The following is a 10,573-nucleotide window of genomic DNA, read 5'->3' on the forward strand; positions in this document are numbered from 1 at the left end:
AGAGCTCCAGATCTGCCTCTCTGCATTGTTCCAACCACACTTTCCAAATGTTGGTTGGTGCTCTCTGTGACTGATGGACGTGGGACTTTGCTGGGATCTGATTTTTATTTGTTTGTAAGAAAAACTATATGACAATAAATTTAGATTCCTGCTTTCCATAATTTTTCAACCATAATAAATTTGATTATTTCTTTTAACTGTGGTTGTGCAAAAAATATCATCTTGCATGTACAAATTGCTGCCCCTTCCCCTCTCCCCATCCCTGATTTCACAGAAATTGCCAAATCCTGAGCATTTTTCTCAACTCTGCATACAGTTAATGGGAGTTTTTTCTGTTAAAAACTTTCTGAAATGTTTTGGGATTTCAGGATTAGATTTGAGTAGTGTTCAGAGGGCAGGATAATGCATCATGCTAGAGGCAGATTCTGGCCTCCTAGTCTAACTTGATGTGTCTCCAGTCTAAACATGGAACTTTCCCCCTACTCATCCGAGGGATTACTTAATTTTCACCACGTTTCTCCTTCCTTCCCCATGTATTTTTTTACCAGGCACTCAACATGTGTCCCCATGTCTTCACAAGAGGTGAAGGGGAGTGGAATAATCTGGTAGAAAACTGGCACTTCTGTAAAGAGGTAAGGGATTCTTGTTTTTCTGGTAAGAGACTTCAGGCATAAAGGTGTTTTCCTCTTCTTTTATGCTGTACACCATGGTGTGTCCGCCAGGCCCTGCAGATCTCAGGCACACCATTAGAGAAACCTAACACTCCGTATCCCAAACGGGTCACTTCCCAAGCCTAGTGCTGAAATCCTTTTAGCTAATACTGTTCAGGTGACTTAGTACTAAATTATATTTTAGAAAGATATGGCCTGCCCTTTACTTTTTCATGGGGCTACCATTCAGTCAGTTTTAGAGCCGTAATTCTTTTTGGGGTTGCCATGGAAACAAGTTAGTGTTCCAGTGCTGCCTTGTGCAAACGAGCAGAGTGCTCATACATCGTGCAGCCCGGCTGTGCCGGGTTCCTCCTCTCCCACACATGCATTGGCAGGGCCAGAGCCCTGTGTGTGCTGCTTCAGCTCCTCTCCCCAGAACTTCGTCAGCGGCACCAGGGGAGTATTGAAATTGTGGATGCTCCCTTGGTCCCTCCCTGTCAGCACCAACCAATGCAGGCCCCAGTCTGGGGAATCCTGGCCTTTGAAGAGCAGCTTTGTGACACCTGGGCTTTCCAGCCTGTAGGGAAGGGATTGCACTTCACAGCACGGTTCCATCGGGGGCTGAGCTCCCCTTCCCAGCTGGCTGAAATGTCCTCAGCACAAGCACTGTGCCTTTCACACAGGACCGGCTCTTCAGCAGCAGGCAGAGAGGAGCCCAGTGGTGAACTGCCTGTTGACCCAGCTGGCCACTGTAACAGCAGCTTAGCAATGCTCAAAATTACAGCCTTGCTGACAATGCTTTGAATAAGAAGCTTTACCAAACACTACCCATTAGAAAGAAAACCCCTCACATATCTCTACTGATTATCTCTGTGTGTATTGGACATATCTGTAGTCTATATATGCCCTTTAGAAAGTTATCTCTAAATAAATATATTAAATACTTATGCTGATAGTCCACCTATCATCTGATATCCCGCCTAACACCACAGCATTTAAAGTCTTCAAATGGCATGGTTAACACCCATTATCGCATCACATTTTTTTAATTTTATCTCAGGGAAAAAAAAAAATATGCAGGGGAATATTTTGTAATTTGAATATTTTATTTTTTCCTTGACATAATACTGTAAAATGCAGGGTCAAAGAAAGGTTGTTGTAGTTTTAGGATACATGCCATAGACCTGAGGCTTCTGGGAACTTGTTGTTTCCTCAGATCTTTTTTTTTTTTTTTTCTTAATGTATTGCTGAAACTTTTACAATTTAAGATGACAAGAAATTATTCAAGATGCAGTTGTGATGTTACTCTTTTACTAGTGCTGGTTAGGACTGCAATTAAGGTAAGAACAGGAGTTATTTATAGGGAAGGTGCCACATTTAAAGACCAGGCTTGAAAGCATTATAGAATGTAGACAACACACACCGTCAAATAAAGTTCTTTCCTGGCCCCCTCAGCAAAGCACCATCAATGAGAAGCATTAAGATTTTATCCTATCATCTTATCATTAGAATGATGGCTTTCATTGCACTGATCACTGGTGATCAGACATGAGGCACCCCTGTGAAAGAGTGCTTTAGCAAAAGGGATCTCACTGCTTTTGAAAAAATAATTAACAAATGAAATGCATGGTGTGGAAACATGGCCATGTGCTGCAGCAGAGCCACAAAGCTCCCCTGACATGGCTTAAATGAGGAGAGTGCTCCCCATTCTTTTCTATTTCATTTCATGCTCAGAATGCTCTTCTCTTACAGGAATGTGCAGTACCCGTGACGTTGAGCCAAATACTCCAGAGTTACTCTGGCCTGAGTGTAAGAGGAGCAGGCTGATGGCTGCATCACGGGGATGTTAGACTTCCTGAAATGTTTTAGGGCTGTCCAAGTGAGTCTTGGACCCAAAAGGCAGAGCTGGAGCAAAGGTGTACACAAAACATTTGGGAAGCCAAAACGCTTGGAATGGGGCACTGTCTGTCCACCTGAGCTGCACAATGAACTTTGCCTGCACCTAGAAGGAAAGCTTGACCCTTACAGAAAGTGACTGCCTTCATTTTATGATTGTAATGTACTAATAGCAACCCTTGGTATAACCTGGAGGGCTGGAAATAATGAGGGAACCGAATACAATACTCCCAGGGCATGGGCTTAAAGTGATAACTATTCAAGCGTGGCCTTTGACTAATGCAGCTGCTCTTGCGCATCAAATAACGTCAGAAATGCCACACTTCATAAGAAAGGGCTATAAAGCTTCATTGTGATCCTTCAGCCCAAAAATCCATGCTCAAAAAGCTAAGACGTTTTTAAATGTGCTGTATGACATGTAAGGAAATGGACATGGGGATGGAAAATATTCCAGGTCACCTGCTTTATGTTATAAATGTGCTCTCCCCTGTCAGTGTTTTTACACAAACATGTCCACACACATTGCTTTTTTACTTTAATCTCTACAGTTTTGTTTCTGCAGTATTAGATTAGCCAGATAAGGCTACTGGAGGGCAGCCAACAGTGATACTCGGAGAACAGCATGGATGCCTCTTAAAGCATTTGGATGGTTGGCTCCAAGCAAGCACCGAGCAGCAGTGAGGCTGATCCATCATGAGTTTAGCCATGTTGGCAGCCAGGACAGTAACAGCTGAAGAAAATGCAAACACAAGCATTTTCTGCTCAGCAAAGGACTAGGACATCAGAATGAGTCCTCAGCACTGATTCTTGCAAGGAAAAACACCTGCTTTTGTTGTGCTTTCTGGGACAATTACTGAGGTAATGATGATGTAACAGAAAAAAAAACATTCAAAGGAAAAAAACACATCTCAAGCATGGGCTGAAGCAGCTCGTGTGTTTGCCTGGGGTTTGAGGAGCACAAAGTCCCACTGTCACCTGCTATAGACTTGCCAAACCAGCTGCTAACTGTGCCTGTGGATGGAGCAGGTGCTTCTGAGGGCACACTGGCCAGTCTGGGAGTTTAATAAGACATTGCAGCCCCTATTCCAGGTAAAGGGTCTTGAAGTCAATTAAATGCAAGATGATGATTTTTATCTTTTGCAAAAAGCTATTCTGATCTCTTTCTTCCTCTTTTTTTTTTTTTTTTCCGTAGCTGGCAATTGGTATTTTAACACCATTTATAACTGCTAGTTCAGGTAAAAGAACTTTCATGTTTACCAAAACTCAGAGATGCTTATGAGTCTAAAATAAAGAGTGCCTTTTTATTTCATTAAGAAAATTCAGGCAAGCTGTTGTTTGCCAGTTTGGTGCCAAGGGGAAAGCAGCACTTCCCTAAAGGATGGTGGAGCACATTTGGAGCTGACCTGGCAGGCAGGCACCCTGACTGCTGCCCCATGCACTCCTTGCTCTGCTCAAAGCTCCTCTCCCTTGTGCATACAACCCAGGGGAACTGGGCAGCTTTTCAGAAATGCAATGGCATTATTCTAAAAGGCCACAATTTGCCACCAGATGCATTGCATCTTAAATATCCAGTTTTCTCTAGAGATTAAATAGGCAAGCTCTTATTCTACCTCAATATCTGACATCTGTTGGCCCAGTAGTGCCTTTTGTCCTGCTCATACAATGCATCCTATTCAGCAACACCCTAAAAAATTGGATCCAAAACACAATTTGTATACCCTTCAAGGGTGATTTGCAGTAACTTAAAGCAAACAAACAAAACTATTTGCTCCTCTCTGCAAGTCGTTGTCTACTGCAAACAACCCTTAACCTCTTCTTCCTTCCCCAGAAGGTAACCACAGTTTGCTGCAGTTCTGGCTCCTGCTACCATCAGTAAACACCCTGGCTTCCTAAATCACTGCTCCTGAGAGGCATTTCCCAGACTGCTTCATGCTCCATAGGATGAAGTCAGAAAGTTGTCCTGCTTGTTTCTTTTTTTTTTTTTCTTTTTTAATTTGTTTTTCACAAAGCAAAAGCATGTTTCAATGTGCTTTTATTGTTGGTTTATGACCTATTTGTTGCAAAACAAGCATGTCACAAGAGTGATTTCAAAATCTGCTTCAAACAATCCATTTTAGAATCCTAAAATATTATTCCATTCCCCACCTGGGTGTTCACCAGTGCTGTCAGACCTGCCACCCTCCTCTCCCCTGCATCCCACTCTAGGTGTGAAATTGCAGCAAACATTACACAACGTTTTACAAGATATTTTCAGTTTGGTTATCCTTTGACAACCTGAGAGGTTCTTCAGCTCTCTCCATCCAGCCCCAGGAGGAGGGCAAGGCTCTGCCTGGGAGCTTGGGGACACCAAGGAGCTCTGGGGATGCAGAGCATGTCAGGAGTCCAAATCTTTCCACCTTTCACTCCTCTACATTTTTTTCCTGGAAAATATTCAATACTGAGGCAATCATTTGCTCTCTTTTTTATTACCCTTGGCTCTTCTCTGTTATATAAACCAGCTAATTTTCAAAGTCATCTTCTGACACAGACTGAAAGACAAGCTGGGCACAAAACTGCTCTGGGCAACACTTCAAAGCAGTGGCAAGGCTTCTTGATGGTAAAAAAAAGTTTTAAAAAAGCCTCTCTTGTTCTTCCATGCCCATTTTTTGTTTTGCTGTATAATACAAAGAAAAAGATATTTTACCATTAATGCTATCAGTAGTGAATTAAATAAAAAAAGAACAGTGGTACCTTTGAAGGGCTGTACTTCTCAGAATCATGAATACATATGGGCAGTACAGTGACTAAAATTCATGCCTGGCCAACACTAGCTGGTGTTTACCCTAGACCATTGCTACAGAGAGTATATATATGTGTATATATATATGTGTGTGTGTGCGTGTGTGTATATGTATGTATATATATATATATATATGTGTGTGTGTGTGTGTATGTATATATATGTGTGTGTGTGTATTTATATATGTGTGTGTATATGTATATATATATGTATATATATATATGTATATATATATATGCATTTTAAAATTTTGTGGAGTTTTCTGAGTGAAATAAAACTGAATACTCCCTAAGAGCTAAAAGCAGAAATCTCATTTCAAACCTTCCCTTTAGGACAGTGAGTTAAAAACATCCAGATGGTCACATCCTGTGTATTAATACACTTTTTCATTTGAAGAGCTGCTAAGCTGGGCTAAGGGACTAAACCTATTGATAGTGCTACATTTCAAACACTGCTTCTTATTATTGCTGTTTTCTTTTCTTATTGTTGGTGTCTTGGTGTACACCAGGTGTCATCATGGTGGAAAAAAGAGAATGGAACAAAACTAAACCTTTTCTCTCAAACGACCATGTAATAAAATATCAACTTTTAAAGACCCAGTAAGGGAAAAACTCTTAGGAACATGATTGACTAGTAGGGTGCAGCCAGAAAAGCTTCAAAGCATCCAACCCAGGCCAGTGACTGGGAAAATAATATCTGTATGCCCTAGGAAATGCAGGAGAAAACATATTTATTTGTGCATGATTGTTTCTTTCACTGACTTTTCTTATATACCATCAAATATGTATGGTTTGGTAAAAAAATTAGTGTGTGTCTATACAGGCATTTATATAAAAAAAAAAAAAGTCTCATTTTAAGAAAAAAAAAATCATTCCAGACTATTACTGGGCTGAGTGCAGTCATTAAGCATTATACACTGATAGCTTATTGTTCACTTATGTGATAATTTTCCTTCCAATTATATCTGGGTAATGAATAAAGTCCTGCACCATTCAGAATTTTAGGAGGCAGCAGCCCACTTGGGGCCACTGTTAAAACACAGACAGTTAAGACTTTAACCTCTTTTCAGCAACCAGAGTTCTATCAACATGCAGTTATTTATGCTAATGAAAATAATGATCTTTTTATAGTGCTTGTCACTGAAACGGAATGATGTCCTGCCAACTGTGCATGTTTGCCAGTGGCTACAAATTAATCAGCTAAACTGGAGTGGTAATTGGAGTAGAGACAAGTCAAGGGGCAGCCAGGCCAGCTCTGGCAGAAAAGCTTTTGAAGATGAATGCCCTGTTCAGCACACAAAACAAAAGAATTGTTTATATAATGCTGTTGTTTAATTAAATTTAAGCAGCTGTTTCATTAAGAGGTCTCTGAAGATAAATGTGGAAGGTGATGGGCAGGGGAATCAAAATGTGATGATGATTGTGTTATACAGGATTACACTGTACATTTACCTCACACCTGCCTAATGAAATTATTTCATCGAGCTCCCCATTATAAACTGCAGACAGACACCAGAGTGTAACCCCTGGCACTGAACACTCACGTTTGGAGGGGCTGGCTTCAGAGCCTAACTGAGCCTGGACTCAGCTCCACCTCGGTGGTCCACAAGTGACTGCCCGTGGCAGATGTCCCTGTGTACAGGGTGACATCCTCAGTACCCTCCCTTGGTTTATTTTGGCTCCCTGTTGTAGGAGTAAAACATGGGAAGTGCTTGGGCCTTGCTTTGCTCAAACAGGTTTGGGTTTTTTTAATAAAAACCTTTCTTCTTTTCACCTTTTTAACTTCTTGCCACCTTCTCTGCTGTTTTTTTACCTTGTAGGCACAACCAGCTTGCTCTGGGTAAAATGTGTGACTGAGCCGGACATTTCTGCCATCAGGGGTGGATTCCTGCTGACGCTGTGGCTGGGCAGAAGCTTGCAGGGAACTGTGATAGTCCCATAACCTGCTGCAGAAGAGGGATGGATGAAACCTCCAGAAATGCATCTTCACAGGCTGAAAACCACTCTTTTCTCCTTGAAAGTTGACCCAGTCTGAAAAATTCCCTACTTTTCATTCCACCCTGCACTTGTGCCAAGAGCTTAAGCAATTATATAGGGAGTGTTCCTCAGCTGCAGGCTCAGAAGCTCTGGTGGGCTGAGTAGGAATTAGCAGCCATGGACAGGAGCCTGGAAATGTCACAGGAATAGTAGGAATTTGATAATTATTCAGGCATATGACATTTTAAAATACACTGTTAACCTCCACGGTTACAAAGGAAAAACTGGAAAACATGGCAGTAGTCTGCTGTAAGGACTCAGAAACCATGAGACAGAGAATAAATATACCAGACTTTCACAATTCTAAAGCATCCTATGATTTTCTGCATTGATTTTGTGTTAACACAAAATTCAGAATTTTGCCACCAATGGAGTTTGGGATCTGGATGCTGAAGGCTTCCCTTGTTTTTTTGGTCCAGGCTGCAGCTCAGATCTCATCAGTAGCTGCAGACTCCCTGCCTGGAGAGTCACGGGCAGCAAGGATGCTCACTGACCCCTGGTCCTTGCAGTCCCTAATACACAGGTCTTGCATGCATCTAGTGAATATTTTGAAAATAGTTTCCATGGGCCCATTAGTGGAAAAAAAAATTACATTTTGTTGAAAGGTCTGGTCTTGAAATGATGAGATCCTTAAACATTTTTGCAGTATAAATAATATAATATTTAAAAACTGGCACTGGTTGAAAAAGTTTTCACAAGGGTTTAAATTTCATCCAGAAAATGTATTTTATAACATTCAAAGCACATTATGGGAGCATTTTGTTTGTATTTTCTTGTATTCAGTGCAGACGCAAAGAACATTTCCTCAGTGATAGATGCGGAAGCATTTTGCTTAGAGATGAAAAATAAATTTACAAATTTTAATTTTCTAATGAAATGTACTACAAGCAATTTATCTGTGAGTCATTCAGCCATTTCCTCTTACAAAATGCTTACATGATGAGAAACTTACCCTACCCAGATTCAATAGGATCTTTGTCATTCCTTCCTATTTAAGAACTTTCTATAACCCCATTAAGAGCTTCCACTGCTGTGTGTTGTTAAAGGCAGAGGCCCCACTGCATCCCAGAAGACACCACAAAGCATTCCTTTGGGAATGTCTTTCTTTCCTTAATAGGTCAACAATTTTGATCTGTGCTGGCTGGGAAGAAGACCAGGAAAAGGAGCTCACCATCCCTATTTAAAGAATCTTTAACAAGCTATTGACAAGCCACCTTTCATCAGGGATCACCAGGTGTCTCTGGGCTGTTAGAACACAAATCCTATTCCTCTTGCCAAACAGCACCACTCCATTTCAGAGGTGTTTTGTGATCCTTAAGTTGAACTGCCTTTCCCCAGAGCCTCAGGGTGGATAACAGCAGGTATCCTGTGCTCAGCGAGGCCCCGCTGTCCTTTGTGGCCATGAAGGTGAACTTCTGAAGGATCCGGCCTTATTTGAGTAAAGCACTGTACCATATCCTATTAAATTGGCACCCCTGACTGCTTCTGTGAGCCTGGCCCTGTGGAATTTTCAATAAAATATAATTATTTTATAAGGTGTATAAAGAGCTTATTCAAGGCACATGCTCATTAAGCTCTTTCAGTTGTCATTAACATCAACCCCTAAAGGACAACAATGGCAATACTTCGAGGTGGGGCTGAAGGCTGTGGCATTTCTTAGGAGAGCACAGCAGAGGGATTTAACAGCACTGATCCTCTCTCCCAGCCTTCTGCTAGGACCAGGAGAATGTGGATGCTCAGAATTAAAGAGTCTCATATTACTCTTGGACTAATCTGGAAGTTTGACATTTAATTGGGAAGAATCTAGCATTCCAGATGGATTTTATGGGGATACACAAGAATGAGTGGTCATTTCAGATCAGTATTGAGAGGCCAGGTGAGAGATGCTCTGTTCAGACTGCAGAACGAGCCACCATCACTCCAGGGTCCTCTGGGGGCCCTGCAGCTGCAGAAGGGCTGGGGGACAGCTCTGAAAGTGCAGGAGTATGGAAAGGCTTCACCAAGTGGATTCGGGGAGAGATGGAAGGGTGACTGCACACGGAGGCTGGACAATACTCAGTATTGTCCTGTTGGTTCTTCACCACATCTCAGAATTAACAGTCTGTCCTGGGTTTGCACTGCTGTAACTGGGACCAGATTCAGCCCTTCAGAGTTCTGCATCATGGTGGTCCCGAAATCATCATGTCTCAGTGTCCTCACAGCTGTCTGCTATGAGTTCTCAGAGACCAGCATGAGGTCCTGGACCTTCTCGTTCTTCCAGTTTGGAATTGCAGTCTCTCAGCTTGTTCTCTCTGCCCTTCCAGAAAGGCATCATGGGTGTTATATCCTCCTGACCAAACTGATCTGACTCACTTGATCCACTGCGCTCAGTAAAAAAACAAGGTAATTCTTCCCTGACTCAGAATCTGTAAACAGCAAGGCTCCCTGAAGACTTCTCAAAGAGTTATGTACTTCAGACGAAAATCAAAACACAAACACATTTCATTTCCTTGCAGCCCTGCCACCAGAGCAGTGTCCATGGCCTGAGCCCCGCTGCTCTCCCTCTGCACTCCCAAACCTGGCTGTCTCCTTCACTGGGGACTTGGAAATGGATTTTGATTCCTGTACTCACAACCTGGGCTTCCTCACTTGCCAAATGTAGCTGACAGACCCTCCAGGCATCCAAGTCCTGACCTCACCTCGCTGATCAAAGGACAGTCCCTGTGTGAGCAGGCTGAGTCAGCTCAGGAAGAGCTGCAGAAAACTGTACCCCTGAAAAGGAGAATTGTTCTGTCTGTGTGAGGATTGATCCCCAGGCCCACTGGGATGTTATCTACAATGAGAGCTAGCTGGCCAGCATCCAATCCTGTACTGCAGCTTTGACCACTCAATGGAAAGCAGAGGCCAAGGGGCAGAGCTCGTTCTGCAGGGACAAATCTCTGGGTGTTACAAGTTTAACAAAAGTCTGAATGTTTTTTATTAAAAGATGAGGAAGGAATAGAGAAGGCAGAGGAGGCCATTAGAAGTGGCTGAGCAAGAGGGGAGGAGTAGCAAGCCCTGCCAAGCCCTGCTCCTGTCTGGCACCTCCAGCAGCACCAGAGAGACCTGCAGACACCTTCACCTGCAGCTCAGCACTCACCTGGCCTCACTCCCTGCCCCTCACCTGCTGCCTCCCTCTCTCCCATCAGGATCAGCAGCACAGCTCCTCCTGGACATCACAAGGAGGTGGCTGC

General features: G+C 42.7%; 1 long non-coding RNA gene across 1 annotated transcript; it reads left to right on the forward strand.

Moving 5' to 3' along the window:
* Positions 1-261: 261 nt before the first annotated feature.
* LOC137483361 (uncharacterized) lies at positions 262-3,450 on the forward strand. Its single transcript, XR_011004434.1, has 2 exons — positions 262-632; positions 3,095-3,450. It is a non-coding gene; the product is annotated as an uncharacterized lncRNA (long non-coding RNA).
* Positions 3,451-10,573: the final 7,123 nt, after the last annotated feature.

Source organism: Anomalospiza imberbis, chromosome 16 (assembly GCF_031753505.1).
Source record: "Anomalospiza imberbis isolate Cuckoo-Finch-1a 21T00152 chromosome 16, ASM3175350v1, whole genome shotgun sequence".
NCBI classification, from domain to species: Eukaryota; Metazoa; Chordata; class Aves; order Passeriformes; family Viduidae; genus Anomalospiza; species Anomalospiza imberbis.